At 35.3% G+C, this 16160-nt stretch overlaps 1 protein-coding gene across 2 annotated transcripts in view; it reads left to right on the top strand.

Moving 5' to 3' along the window:
• The first annotated feature begins 3293 nt into the window (after window positions 1-3293).
• XIRP2 (xin actin binding repeat containing 2) overlaps window positions 3294-16160 on the top strand; it is a 99624-nt gene continuing 86757 nt past the window's right edge. For both annotated transcript variants that reach the window (XM_081142119.1, XM_081142121.1), the window contains exon 1: window positions 3294-3343. The gene's annotated coding sequence lies outside the window, so the exon portion shown is untranslated. The remainder of the gene's footprint in view (window positions 3344-16160) is intronic.

The following is a 16160-nucleotide window of genomic DNA, read 5'->3' as shown; positions in this document are numbered from 1 at the left end:
TCACCACCTTTTGTCCAAGATGGTTATCACTTGCCTAGAGTACAACCATAGGCTCCTAAATGATGTTCCCACATATATTTTGACTTTCCTTCAGTCTAGCCTACTCTGGAGCAGTAGCTCTGGACCGGGAGTGAGTTGGCTCCCCATGGGAGATTTAGCAAAGTCTGAACACACTTTCCATCATCACCACTAGGGAGCAGTGCTACTGGCATCTAGTGAGGAGAAACAGGGAATGCTGCTAAACACCCTACAGTGCACAGAATAGCCCACAACAAAGAATTATCTGGTTCAAAATGTCAATGGTGCTAAGGTTGAGAAAAGCTACTCTAGAAGTGGACTGAGTTTGTCACACTGCAGAATGATTCTGTCATGGGTGCACATGTACACCCCCCCACACATGTGCGCGCGCACACACACACGTGCGCGCAGTTAAAATTCTTTAGTAATTCCCCATACAGCTAAGACCAGAATAGTAAATATGGCCCTCGAGGTCCTTTGTGACCTAGCCTGCATCTACCTTGGCAGGTCACCCAGCACCGTGCTGTCTCTCAGGCTCCCTGCTCCACTGTGCTTCCTGTCAGCCCAAGACATGTGCACATTTTCTCTCCACCTGGAAAGTTCTTCACTCAGCTAAACCCCATTTTGTCCTTCAAATATCAGCTGAAGATTCTTTCCCCAGGGGAGCTTTGTGTGACCTTCCTCACCAGATTAATTTCAAACACCCACAGTCTATGTATCTCTCCTTCCCAATCTGTGCATAGTTGCATATTTACATTGATTTATGTGCTTTGTTGCTCTTTGTTTCCCTTACTGGACTGGAAGGCACAAGAGATGAATATTTCTTTATTTCAAATAAAATTACACTATAAGTGTTTGATTATTGAATGTTAGATGTTCCATAACTAAATCTCTTCACATAACATTTGAGAAAATTGAGGCCCAGATGGGTCAAGTGACTTGAGCAAGGCCACACAGCTAATAAGTAGCAAAGGGAGGTTTCAGTTCAAGTTTCTCATCAAGTGCTACATCCTCCCCCCCCCCCCCCAAACTGGTGTTTTGTGCATTTGTCTAAGCTAGTAGATTTTTTACTCAAAGGAAATCTCTTGTAGAAGCACAGTACGTAAAACAGGTTAAGAGATTAAAGCAGTTCTCTGCTTAGATTAGCCACAGCTCAATTCGACCTCATCTAAGAAATTCTTTTAGGTCTCTACACAGGTTCCTCCTCACACCTTGCCAGGGCAGTAAGGGATTGCCTCGGAATGACTTGGATCTGATGAGCAAGACTTGAAAAGAGGGTCTACCAACTACATTCATATGTGGACTGTCTGTGGGGCCCCTTACCACCGCAGTACATGAATTCAAAATTGAGAATGCCAATATAGTATAAGTTCATGTCATCACTGGCTGAAATATTTGCTTAAACAGTTTCCCCAAATCACAATTCCAGGTTTCTATATGAAACAGGCAGATGATCCTTTCACATCATCAATAGAGTCCATGGACCATGTTTAGCATTCTGACCTTTGTCAAAGCAAAAATTTTCTGAATGGAATCACTACTTTTTAAGCATCTTCTCTTTATTTATCTTATTTTATTTTTGCAAATGCTAGGAGTTGGATTAAACTGCTGAGACAAAACAGACAAATGTAGCATTAACTTCATAGCAGTCACTTTGCATGACAGCGGGAGAGGCCATCAGAGGGAACTGATGTGAGGATGCTGCGCTCATTCACCAGCTAGGGAGCTCACACCCACATGCCATGGCACGTCTCACACTGCGCCTCAACAGCAAAAACATCGCTGCTGTTACTAACCTTTGGGTATTTGATAATAGTTGGAAACACAAATGTTAAAGGTAATGCACTGTAAAAAGTAGAAACATTTTCCTGTGTTTTTCTTTAATAAATATTTTTCTCCTATAAATGTTTTCAGTAATGAATATAGTATACATTATATAGTTAGGGAGTATTTAAAAATGAGATGATTAAACACATACCAATATTTTTTAATTACTTATATAATTTCACATATATGTATATATATACATTTCTATTTCAAAATTGAGCTCTCAGCTGTTAAAGTGTATGTGCATTTTGGGGTGAGTATGTGTGTGTGTATATATATATATATATATATATATATATATATATATATATATATATATGCAAATGGTATGAAAATTAGAAAACATGCCAAGGTATTTTTTCCAAGAGCCTTGCTTTTTGCAGCCATATTATAGATATGTAAAATGTACCTATTCTAAGAAATGTTTTAGAATTTGTAGCTGTCTCTCCAACTTGACTCACTCAGGTCAGTGGATTTAAAATATAGCAAAAGTGAAGTCATTCGTCAGGTCATTGTTTGAATGGCTGTTGTTTAGAAAACACAACCTCATGTACAAAACTCCAAAACTTTTGAGTAGCTATTGAAAACATTTAAACATATTACTTTATTTTTTTTAAATCACTGTTGCTTCTCAGTCGGCTTATTTACTTAATTTTTATCATTTTTTATTCAAAGTAATTAGTATGATTGACTTGGTTTGTTTTATTGGAATATATTACTCATTCTTTAAAATAAGAAATGCTAGACTCCCTGTTTTAAAATATCCTTTATACTTTTTTTTTTCTTTGGGAACCTTTATTTCTCCAATTTTGAATTAGGTTCTCAAAGAAGTAATTTCACAATCTTTATGAATTGCCAAAATGTACTTACTATATGGTGGCTGAATAGTTTATAATTTGGGAGCACTATAATTACTAAGATTATCATTATGAGGTGAGCATAACATTAAAAATCTCATTTCCTTCTGTCTTAAGCATATAATTTTGATATATTGCTACTTTTTTGGAATCTCTGATGGATATTTCTTAGGCCTCAGGAAGTTGCATGTATTAACATATTAGGTTGTATTATGACCCTTATTTCTCCCTTTTACTAGAGAAAAAATGAGCCACATGAAAGTAAAACTAATGCAGAAGTAGGGCTAGTGGCAGAAAAGTAAACTAAGCATCGACATCTGTTTGCAGTTCTTTGCTAAGTTATCAAAATTTTTCCTGAAGCATATTGGAAAACATCAGTCATAGAAATCCCCTCCCTCTCTCACTGCTGCCTTCTAAACCCCCTGAAAACCACATCTGTTTCCCACTGATAGCTTTTAACACACATCCCTTTCATGTCTTCTAACAGGAAGTGGAAATAGAGAGAAGTTTGTGTTCACCAACATTTAAGAGTCACCCTGGGAGCCAGTCCGATGATTTTGTGAAAGATTCAGACAAGAAAGGTGAGGAAACATCTTTTGACAAGATATCACCTGAAAGTGGTCACAGCCACATCTATGAAGGTTAGAATAATATTTTCATTTTATTTCTTGGGATCATACATTGTATAACATGGATGGTTAAATAAAATATATGAAGGTTTTACTTAAAAATTAGTAAGAACAAAGATGACAGAAGATAGCTCAAGGAGCACAATTCAGGAAAAACAGGTATATTTTAAAACTTTTATCTTCATTATATTTGACTTAAATTTAAAAAATTAAATAAAATCTATTTTAACTGATTATAAACCAGTTCAACAAGTATTTTCAATATTAGACTTTTGAAATAATGCATTTGATTGTCATTTGACCTTTTCTTTTGTGAAGAGAAAAAAAAACATATTTTTTTTTTTCCTCTTTGTGGGGTAAAAAAGAATAAAATATAAGTAACTGTCAGGCAAAATTTAAAAAAATTAAAATACCTTCAGTATCTCTTTTTCAGACAATTAAACTAAATGTGCTTAATGAATTCAGAATAAAAAATAACGATAGTGTCATAATTGAAAGGAAAACCTCATAAATTTGATTAATGTTTTATGATGTCATTAAAAAATTAATAGCTTATATGTTAGAAATTACAGCATTAATATAACTTTCAACTATGACAAAAGTGCAAAATATAAATAATTTATTGGAAAATGCAGATATCATTTATTACTTCTGATTAGTCACATTCTGGATTTTTCCATTTTAGACAGGTAATGCATATTTTAGCGTTTGTGATGTTTGCTAAAGATCATAATTAGTACAACTTTTAGAACCTCATTTCCTGTATATATATTTATACATACCCAGCTGTCAAGTTGCCAGTCAGCAGGAGCAATGTGGCATAGTCTATGGAATGTGACAGACAGTTCACACTTTGGGAAAGCAAATGATACTCTGCTTTAAAACTTTGCTATTTAAAGTGTCATCTGTGAATCAGAGCATGAGTATCACCTGGAGACGCATTACAAATGCAGAACCTTGGGCCCCACACCCGTCCTAATGAATCAGAACCTGCATTTTAACAAGATCCTCAGTTGACTCAGGTGCACATTAAAGTGTGAAGAACTATACAGTGCTCAGACTGAACCTCAGCATAATTTCCATATGAGTTGGCCCATTCTGATTCCAGCTCGTGTAGGTAATTTGGAGTGGGCGGTGGGTGTGGGAAGAATAAAGGAGAGTTAGCTAATGATGAACTGGGCATGGATTACTAACTACATGTAAATTGCGATCTCAATCTCTATCTTTCATTTTCAATTCTTTTTTGTATGCCCAATTGATATCCTAATGTGATTAGTATTAGTCTTGAGGAATTTACTCCACATATTTCTGGCCTGTGATTAAACTTTATGTGCACTTGCAAAAGAATTAGATTAGCAGAGGCCTAAAAAGGGAAGTTGTAGGGGATGATTTATGTTCTGATGATGCTGGCCCATGGAGATCTTAGAGTAGGAAAGCAAATATGAGGTTGGCAAACTGATCAAAATTACATGAGATGAACAACTCTACTCATCTCACCTTACTTCCCTCCTGTGTTTTCTTTGCTTTCCATGCAAAGATTTTCAAAAGGCTCTTTATGTTACAAGCTTAGAAAAGGTTCTCTGGAAAGTATCCATTACTTAGTATCAGGATCTGACTTAAATGTAAGAGTGACCTCAAAATTTCCATGTATTTTGAAAATATCAAGAGCTAAACTTAAAAACACTGGATGGCCCCCGATGTGTGTGGCTCAGTGGTTGAGCATTGACCTATGATCCAGGAGATGGAGGTTCAATTCTCAGTCAGGGCACATTCCCAGGTTTCGGACTTGATCCCCAGTGGGGGGCGTGCAGAAGGCAGCCTTTCACTGATGTTTTCATCTCTCTCTCCCTTTCCCTTCCTCTCTCTGAAATTAATAAAACCATTAAAAACAAACAAAAACACTGGATGGGAAAATTGCTCTAAGGATGAATATAGCAGTGTGATAAATGACATAAATGGAGCCATTTCTAAATGGAAGCAGAGCTGATATTCCAGAGGATCTACAGTTCTTGTTCCCTGAACCTTTGGACCTGGCCAAAGCACAATTGTTTTATAAACAAGTGTTCATAAAGACAGCAGGAAAGCAGACATCCTGATCACAAGGACTGATGATTATGGACCTCCAGTCTGAAGCTAGAATCATTAACCGATCATGTATAGCTAAGAGTAGCTCACTTGTCAACACCAGTAGTATTTTTAAAAATAATTTTCATGTAATTATTCCTCTCCTTCTTCTTATAACAAAAACCCCTTGCTTTCACTCTGCAATCAGGACACTTTGGGTTTCTGCCTGAATCTATGCTTCCAGAATTGAGAGCTTCACATATTAAACATTTTAAGTGGCCTCAACAGTTTCAAACTTGAAGGCACTATTTATTCTTTCATAAACAGCAGAATTTTTAAAAATAAACTTACAATAGATTATTAAAATATAGCTACCTAATATTCTGCAGTTTTAGAATTTAGTCAAATCAATGTAAATTGATAATTCCATCTCAGAGCTCAGGAATAGAGATGGTTGTAGGCTTAGCTCCCGCCCCTTATCCTCAACTACAGGTCCCAGGTAGCAGCACCAAAAGGCACTAGCATTCCCCCCAGACTCCTTCCTATGGATGCTGAACCACTCCTAAGTTGTGTTTAATTGCTCTCACCACCCACCCTGATTTGATCTATTCAACTTTCTTCACGGATGTATTTGTGCCAAGTAAATCATGGTGCTTCCGGTACATGCCAGTGCATTCCATTCACCTTTCCTTTGGGATGTACTCTAGTGGTTAGTTGTTTTAGTGATTCCAGGAAGACTTAGCTCACTGGAAATTAATGCCAAGCATGACAAATCCACAATTAGACAAATTTGGGTGATGTGATAGATATGAGAGAAAAATAAATAAACCTATATAACTGGTTTTGACTAACTGTATTGTAGTTATATAAAAATCTGATCTATAGAATTTCCTTAAGATATTTTAAAACCAGTAAATTGAAAATAGAATATTTAATCTTAGCTACTGATTTGCATAGTTTGTTCTACCTGTATGTAGAGTAAAAATCTATTTTTTTCTGCTGACAATTTCTGGATCAAAGGATGCTTCAAATAGCACAAGTGATTGCACAATGTTCTTCAAGTTTAAATTACTTGGTATTTTTTAATGTGACAATTACCTACTTTTCACTTTTATTCTCTGTACCATAATTTTAATATTAATCTTCTAAGTTATCAAGGTGTAAAATATTAACAGGTAAAATATACATTCAAAGTTGCTCTTTTAAGACGTTTGTAATAAACCTTGGAAATTACTTGCTGTATTTCTCTTTTCACTCTGCTCCATTAAAGCTAAATTCATTTTTTTTTTATAATGGCTATTCATCTTATCTGGCAGGTTTTACAAAACAACCTGAGGCTTCTGTTCTTTTTCATTTTCTACTTCTGTTTAAGTGGTGGGATCCTTTCAGTTATTAATGTTTCTAAAGTAATGGGTGTATGTGCACTATATGTATCTGGGTATGAGTGATTGCTATTTACATATTTTATTTTTCACTTAAAATCAGAATTTTTAGAGTAATGCTTTTTTGTGATATAGAAGTGTTCCATATGTGTGCTGTTCAAGGCGGTAATACTAGTGGCTATTAACCCCTTGAAAAGTTGCTAGTGTAACTCACCAACTTAATTGATACTTTCATTGAATTTTAATTCATTTAAATGTAAGTAGTCACCATTTTGGACAGCACAGTTTTAGCAAATGTCATTTCTCCAAGGAGCTTGTCATTCACCCTTCTCGTAGGAAGGGATCCAGATGCTAGTTGTTCATTATACATTATCCTTTCTTTGCCTTTATTAAAATGTATATGGGTAACAGTACAGAGAATTCATGTCAGCAAAATAAATAAATAAGTAGCAATAATCCACATATTAAAAATATTGCCTTCAAGAGCTAATGATGGTCTCTTTCTATAGTATTTCTTAGTGATAAAATTAAGAAAAAATAGTTTTACCTGTGCTCCTTTTTCAAAGTGCTGAAAAACAATGTTTTGTCACTGGAATACAAATATCTGCTGGGAGGCTATGAATTTGCCATAATATCTTTTCTAGAGTTTAATTGTCTCAGGTCAGGAAGCAAACCGTTCTCTAAATACTTAAGGTCAACAAAGTTAAATGAAATGCAGTAACAGGATACTTTAAAATTAAAAGAACCATTCCTTTAATAAAAAAAAAAGGGGGGGGGCTTCATTTGGAAACATAAATCAGGCATTAGTCACAGAGCAGCTCCAGCGAAGGCCGCCGGCCCCATTGGTTCTGCTCTGCCTGACTCATGCTCTCTAATGAGACTCAGAGGACGGGTTTTCTGACCTAATCTCACAGCACAACACACCACGATGGAGCCAAGACTCCAAAACTGGCTTCTGCTTCCAGACCGGCTTCCTTACCCACCTGTACCTTCTTTCATGCCTTAGACCATCTCCTTAGACCATGAAGCAGCCATGTTATTTTAATTTGCGTAAGAGACATTTCATTAATAAAAATATTTTAAATATTTTTTATTTTAACTAATCCTAAGGTGACCACCTTTATAAAGTGAAGAATTCTTTTGTTATATCAAAATTGTTTGATCTGCTTGATCTGTTTACTCAATTTGGTTGTGTGTGTTTTTTGTCTTTCTTTAAGTGCGTTTTACCTGCGCTGTTTCAATGGCTCCCACATGTTCCTTTAGTCACTTTTATAGTCAGTGAGTCAAAACAAATTCCTGAGTTAAATCATGGGCTCTACTGAAAGGGGCAGCTGGAAGTTTTCTATTCTGAGGAAATTATAATAAAAGGTCTATTCATGACATCTTTCACATGGTTACTAAAATTCAGCCCCTTGGAATGCTGGAAAATGCCCACTGATTAATATTCAAAATCCCACAAACTCATTTTGAGCTTGTGCGTGGTCATACTTAATTTTAAAACATGATGCCATCAAAGAAAGAGAAAAACAAATATAAATATCTCTCTTGAAAATCATTCATTTATTTGACCTCCTTGCAGTTGGAAAGAACTAAATATTATTTTAGCCATTCTGACTGTAGAATCAGAAATGTGTATTCCTAGAGAATATTTTTGTCATGCTGTTTTCATTTGTCCTATCATTCACTTAGCAAGTATTTACCGAGTGCCCGTATGCACCAGGTATCATTCCGGATGCTTGAGGACATCAATGAATAAAAGAGACAAGAGAGAAAAGAAAACCCTTGCCCTCATGCAGCTTGAATTCTAAAAGGGAGGAACCCATCGTGAACAATAAAAACAGTGAAAAAGTAAATTACATCTCAAATGGTAATAAGTGACATGAAAACTATAGGATAGAGGGGATGGGGCGTGATGAAGGTTTGCAATTTTAATTAGAATGGTCATGGTCAGCCAACAACAAGAACATGACATTTAAGCAAAGACTTGAATAAAATATTTTCTCTTTATTTTTAAAAGCATACGAAGTCACATTTTTAATGTATTCAAAACAAATATGTCCAGGAAGATTTGAGGCAGAATCCTTCCTGGGTGATTGAAGCAACTACAATGCTAGTTTCTCTCCAGTTACTTGAAGCAGAGGAAAAATAGACGTCAATAAAATGCTTATACCTTGCCACTGTCACGAATGCCAAGAGCATAGGACTCCACCGCCCTTCGTTTCTCAATATGTGCCCTATACATTTGAGCTATTTATTGCTCTGTTCTGGTCTCCAGAGGATAGGCCCAGAGAGGAAGAAAGGCGTTTAGGCAGAATCACAGGGCTGACTGAAGACCTGGCGCCCATACAAGGGAACCAAACCAGAAATTGGTTATTCCAGGGGAAGGGACATGGGAATCATTACCTAATAGGTTTGAAATTAGAATGTCAGTACGAAGCTGAAACACAAGAACCCCACATCTTAAATTGAGTTCATGATTCCATGTGTTTATCCAGGTTGGCACAGCTCATGTGACCGTCAGTGTTCCAAAATAAAGGCAGCGTAGGGGGTTCACAAATGTGGTAGGTCCACACTGGACGAGTTTGTTAACAGGTGTTGGGTGGTGCAATCCTAGCTGGGTTTAAGAACTAAAAATGCAGTCACTAAGGATTAGTGCATGACTAAGAAAACTCGGTACTTTGAGGCAGTGATTTAGAAAGAAAGGGAAGTGGGAAAGAACAGGAGAGGCAGAGAGGAAGAGGGTGGGGAGAGAAAAGAACAGAGAGAAACGAAAAACAGGAAAGGAAGAACAAAGGCAGGAAGAGAAAGGGAAAAGGTAATAAAGCTGTTCTATGGAGCTTTTGAGAAGCAGCTAGAATCCAGTTAAAGAACTGGTTTTGGTGTCAGAGACAAACACAATGGGGAAGCAGTCGCAAGACCTGTAAATTCAGCAACTGAACACGTACCGTGGACCTTGCCCAGTGCTGGATACTGGGGAGCAGGGTATATGAAGATACAGATCCTGCTCCAGAGTAGCTCCTAGTTTCGGAAAGGAGGCAGATTCATAAACACACAGTATTAGGAGATGAAAGTGCTACAGTAGGAAGACACGCGCGAAGCAACAACTTCTGCCTCTGGTCCCAGAGATGCTTCATAGAAGCACTGATTTTCTTCTCTTTTTATTTTAATTTTTCCACTGACTCTGAAGCATGATCTGGAGATGAGCTAGAGCAGAAAGAAGGGGTGTCTGAGAAGGGGGGCTAGGAGAAAAGTCGGGTATTCCAGGTAGATCCAGCAAAATCGTGAAGGGGCATTGAAAGTAAGGAATTTGGGGAGAATAGGGATGCTTCCACCTGCTTGAGGCTTAGTGGTTCATTCCAATAAATGGTCTTATATCCCCATAACCTGGTGCCAGAGTGGGTTCTAGATTCTGAGCTGGGGGTGACACATTTCAGGTTAATTAGACTTAGCTGCTAGGTTAAGAAGGACGGTTTGAATAAAAAAAAGAAGACTTGATTTTTGTGCTTGCAGTGTTGATTAAAATGTTCATTGACATATTTGAACAATGTTTACAAAATTGAAAGAGTGGAGTTTTGGGCTATTTTTCACCATGATTAAAAAGCTAATATTCTAGGTACAAACCTAAGTTCTAGATATCCTCATATATGGAAAGAGAAATAAAAGATGCTGTGTATTATCTAATTATCAATTTTCAAAACTCAGTTTTCAAGGTATATAAAGTTTTTAATTGTATTTTCAGATTTTGAACCAAATACTCGTATTAAAATTGTGTATTTTATCCACAACAATTTGTTATAGAAATTTAATATTAGAAATATCTTATATAAATATTTAACTTTGAAACATAATTTCTTATTTCTGGTTAATATACCTTCACATGGCCTTTAAAATATCAAGTGTCCATGGTGAATTATACAAATACTAACTTATTAATAATAAATGTGAAAACCCAAGTAGTAATAGCACAGTAACTTTTCTCTTTGTGGAGTTACATTTACAGAGAGCTACATGTTTCTATATTTGGCTCTTTTTTCAACATCTATAAATATGGGGATGGGGCTAAAATAATGTTCTATGAATAAATTCTGCATGTCCCAGTTAGGATTCTTTATTTGTAACTTCCAAACGGGTGAAATAGTATATGAGGCCTCAGTTAGAAGGTACAAAAAGTCCTAGCCAAAGGGTCTCAGGAATTCTTGAAGAATACCACATAACTTTGTATTGCCTAAGACAAAAAGCAAGTTGTTCCATATTTTGAAGATCACCTATTTAAAAAAAACAACAATCCTTTCTTGCCAAACACAATAGAAATCTCACTCTGTTTAATAGTTTATTTGGTCTAATATTTCAGGACTTAACATTCTAGATAGTTCCAGTTTTCTTATGGGATATGTAATCATTCTCTGGTGACTTGGTAAGACCACTGCTTTTCATAAACATCAGGGAAAGATTTAATACACCACCTCCAAACCTATTTTATATCATCATGTCACAATACTTTGACTCATTGCTTAAATATCTTTACTCCCCATCCTTAACAATGGCATATGGGTAGATGGTGTCAGAACATGGAGCCCATTATTTTTCATATTATAAACCAAAAATTATTAAGAAATTTTAATATTAATTTTTAATGGATTTAAGTTGATAAACAGCTGGTAGAAGCAAAGCATAAATGCTCTCTAGAGGAATGCACCTTCAACCAAGGCCTCAAAAAAATCCTGAAGATAAATTTCCAATGAACATGAGCTCACTATCCGAAATCACAATATAGACAAGAAACAAAGCTACATACAAGTCAACAAGTATAACAAAGCAGAACTATACTTACATAGACATCAGGTATAAATTAGAGACTCTAGAAAGATAACTGTATATTATAGAATGTAGCTTATAAAACATCTAACATTCAAGTTAATTGGGAATGAATGTACTAGAACTTGAATAATTGCCTGTCATTAAAAAAAGTTAGATCATCTCTTTTATTATACCCAAAATTTCTTCTGGTTGGTTTAAAGAGCTAAACATAAAACTCAAAGCATAGCATATATTAGAAAAATTATAGAAATATATACTTATGACTTTAGAGCAGAAAGGAATTAATAAGAAAACTCAAAAATAGAAAACAGAAAGAGAAAATATAACAGATCAATTATTATAAAAATATATAAACTTCTCTTCTATGAACAATATATTAACTAATTAAAAGACTAGAAAAATAGAAAGAAAAATATTATAGCACAAGTAACCAACAAAACTTTCACATTTGGGATATATAGAAAGTATCTACCAAAGAAGAAACAACAAAATTTAAATTTGGACAAAGTATAGGAACCAAAGAAAAACAGTGAGTAGATAATAATATGAAAATGTTGAATAGCACTATTATTATTATTATTATTATTATCTTAAATTCTCATCGGAGGATATTTTTTCCATTGAAGTGTGGTCATTTGGGCAGTGAAACTGCCTTTTTGTTGTTTATGTGAATCTAATTTTTTTAGAGACCATTGTTGTTTCAGTTTCTTTTCAATTTGGTGGAAGGTTTTTAGAGATTTTTAAGTTTAAAAAATGTTAGTAAGTAAAGTGTTTTAGGAAAGGTTAATATAAAATCATATAACTTGAAATAAAATTTCTTTGGGGGCACAGTTCATTTTATGACATTTCATTTTCTGAAGAACAAAGTCTAGATTCTTTTACGGGTTTGCAAAGGAGTGAATCCAATGCTTCACTTATCACTAAGCAACCTGGACTGTGTTCCAGTGGCTCTAGGGCTTTGCTTAAATTGTTTGCATTTCAGCTTAATAAACAATTTAGATATCTTAAATGATACTGGAAGTTGTTAATGGCAAAAAGAAGGCTCTCATTAAATGTAAATCAATAGGCTGAATTCCTATTGTGGCTAGTACAGAGCATCAGATAAGAAATAATAGGAAATAAATTTGGAGGCAGAAAAAGATTAACAAAAGAAGAAGTTCAGGAGAAAAGTTTTTCTAGGGAGCATAGATATCTACATTTTAAGAGAGGATGTTAACATGAATTATGTGTTAGGCATAGGCACTGACAATGCAAGGATGCATGAAACATCCTCTCTGAACTCTCAAGTTTACCATCTGGACCTGCATGTCTGAAAACACCTTCCTAGCATGGTTGTTAAAATGCAGATTTCTCAGTGCAACCTACACTTTAAAGCAAAATGTAGCTTAATCTCATGTATTTAGAATCTCTGAATATCAGTGCATTTTAATAAACTCCCCAAATGATTTTTTTTTTTTTTTTTTTTGCACTCTAGTCTAGTCTGGTAAAAGATGTTATCTTGGATTTTTGTTTACTAAGGGAAATACCACTGAGTCCTAGCTGCTCATCTACACCAAGATCTATCCTGTGTTTGGAGAGAGGCTGGAAATGGGCTGAAGTAGGATCAAAAATTTGAGTTTTGGGTATGGGCCAGTCAACATGAAAGTAACTAACACTATAAGGCACAAGAATATAAACAAAATGTGCAGTAAAAATTCAGATTCACAAAAAATATCTTTAGACACAGAGAAATAAAACTATTCTCAAGTGGATTCTGTGATCCTCCCTCTCTTTCCATACAGCCATTCAAGGAAATTATATGTTGGAGTTTTTTTGTGTAAGTGAAGTAATGTTGTAACATCTGGATGGAATAAACTCATTTTACAAGCAATGGTTGAGCATCTCTTATAGGCTAGACTCAGAAGAAACAAATATGAGTTAAGACTAATCCTGTTTTCAAAGAGCTCAGAGTTTCCTGTAGAAGACTGATAGGGATATAAAAACACTAAGATAAGTGCTAAAGAACTATAGAAATCACTATTCATTTATTCAAGCAACAAATTCATGAAATGACTACTGGGAACCATGCACCAAATATACCATGGGGAACAAAAACATGGTCCCTGCTTGAATGAGGCTTTCATTCTGGTGGGGAAAGCAGACAATAAGTACTTAAACCCATAATAAAATAGGCGATTATAAACTGTGAGATTAATGGAAGAAAGCTGGGTGTATGAGGTTGCTATGGGATTTTTAGGGACAAAGGAACCATTGAAACAAAATTTTTACAATTCACTTTCTAAGTAGATTTTAAAAGAATTAACTCTTGAGTCTGGCAAGGTATTTTCTGAACTGTTTATGTGTTAGTAGACTGTCAAATGACCGTAGATTGAAATCAGCTCTGTTTTCCTTGTTGTCATATTTGTAAATCAATTTACAACTCCTGAAGTAAGCTCCCTGTGGCTGACAGTTCTGTCTGTGAGAGGATATATACTTTCCTTTCATTCAACTCAAGCTTACTTTTTAGACCTTATGTTTTTTAAGGCCTCAGTTTTACATATGTAATCTTTTACTTCTCACAGCAGTAGATTTGATGTAGATGTTTTCTATGTTTTCTATGCCCAACATAACCTGGACTTAAAGAGCAAACACAAGATGAATCAGAGTTAATCAGGGCTAGAAAAACAGTGTAATAGAAACTTCAGCCCTGGGGATGTGAATAGCTATTTCCGTGAGAGAAAATGGGCCATAGAGTATTGTTCAGCGATTCGATGCCCCCCTATGTAATCACTTTGAGGAGTACAACTTTCTACAGAATGGAAAATGCTTAGATGGCTTAAAGGGAAGTTGATATTCTGAGCCACTGACATTAAAATAGCAGATAAAGTGATCCCAGGTTGTGTTCTCCCGATGCTCCCTCCAATGCAGCCCTTCCCCCAACTGCACAGGCAAGCTCTACAGACATCTACGTGATGATCCTGGCACGGCCTACACTGCTATGATTTGTCTCTTATCTATAATTACATACCAATATGTGTCCTGTGTGGAGTATATGTTCAAAATACTTGTTGAATGAATAAATGAATGAATGACTTTGAAATACTAGAATCATTGATGATAGTTGTCATTTATGAGCATATCAGAATATGCTCTTTCATATAAAGTCTCATGTAATAAAATAGTTGAACATGAACTTTAGTGGTAGGGAAGCCCAGGTTAAATCCCGCATTTGGCACTTAAAATTGTGTGACCCTGAGCAAGTTATTTAAGTACTCTAAGCTTTAGTTTCCTACTCTTTAAAATAGTAAAGCTAATAATATTCTCTAAGGCAGACTGTAGAGACTGCTGAAATACTATGTGAAAATAACTTAGTACACTTCATAGCACTCAAAATGGCACTATTTTTAATAGAAATTTAAAACACAGATTTAGTTTGCCTTCTAAGGGTGGTGCATTCTATGAAACTTCTTTATAAGACATAATTAGAGTGAAAATTTTAAAACATCTCTCTCAAATGTTTCCAAGTTCTTTGAATTGATAAATAACTGTAAGTTCACTGAGCACAAGGCAAGTGGTACTTGCAGTCTCAGTGCACAGTAGACATTCAATGAATGTTATTTGGGTGAATAAATGATTTACCAGTTTTTGATAAGGTGATCAGTTATGGATTGTGCTTTTGAGGCATAAGCTTAAATGGTAAACACTGAAAAAACATTGTATCAATAGAATCTGCCATATCCATACTTTTATGTGAACTGACTTTTTTAAATGACTGAAGCTTGAAGAGTAAGAGAAACCCACCTGTCAACCTGAAATGACAATCGAAGCAAAACGTGAATAGCTTTTTGGTCAGTCAATAAAAATGCAGGAGGAAACAGGCACTTCTCCGCTGAACTTCAAAAATAGTGAAACTGATGTTTCTTGGTCTCCCTTTTCCAAGCACCATTGCATTTTTTAGACTTTTATTTTTTCTGCCTTATTTTTTCACTTCACAGTCTAAAAATGCCAATCCTAACAGTTCTTACACATATTCCCAATTCTCGATATAAACAAATCAAGTGTTGCTTTAAAAAGTTTACTATGCCTTTTTACTTACAACAAAATGCATCAGGCGCAATAAAGGCATGAAAACAAACATTCTCAATAGGACACAAAGCAGTTTAAGACATTCAAGTGACATTCTTGAAAAAGTGGTAGACTCATGAGAGAGCCCACTGTTTCTAGTTGTGTCCTGCGATCTGTTCCTCATATCCTCTCAACTTTCATTCATTCATTTATTCACCCACTTATCTATAGATCCATTTTTTATTATTTTATATTTCATAAAACAAATATATTTTTGGGTGTGCTTTTGATTTAAATTTAATATTATTCTTGGGATAGCATTTGATCCTAGTATGCTCACTGGGATGTCCCTATATCTCAAAGTCTGTATCCACTTTATAGAGATGTTGTTCATTTATATGAAGTAAAGGGAAGAAGCCCATACATGTATCATACTGTATAAATGTACATGAATAATAGCTGGAAACTACCCTTTGTCTTCATTTTCTAGAAACTCCAAACAGAAAGAGAAAGAGAGAGAG

The sequence above is a fragment of the Miniopterus schreibersii genome, assembly GCF_964146895.1.
Source record: "Miniopterus schreibersii genome assembly, chromosome: 7".
Taxonomy (NCBI): Eukaryota; Metazoa; Chordata; class Mammalia; order Chiroptera; family Miniopteridae; genus Miniopterus; species Miniopterus schreibersii.
The sequence above is the reverse complement of the archived record's forward strand: the minus strand, read 5'-3'. Positions and strand labels throughout refer to the sequence as shown.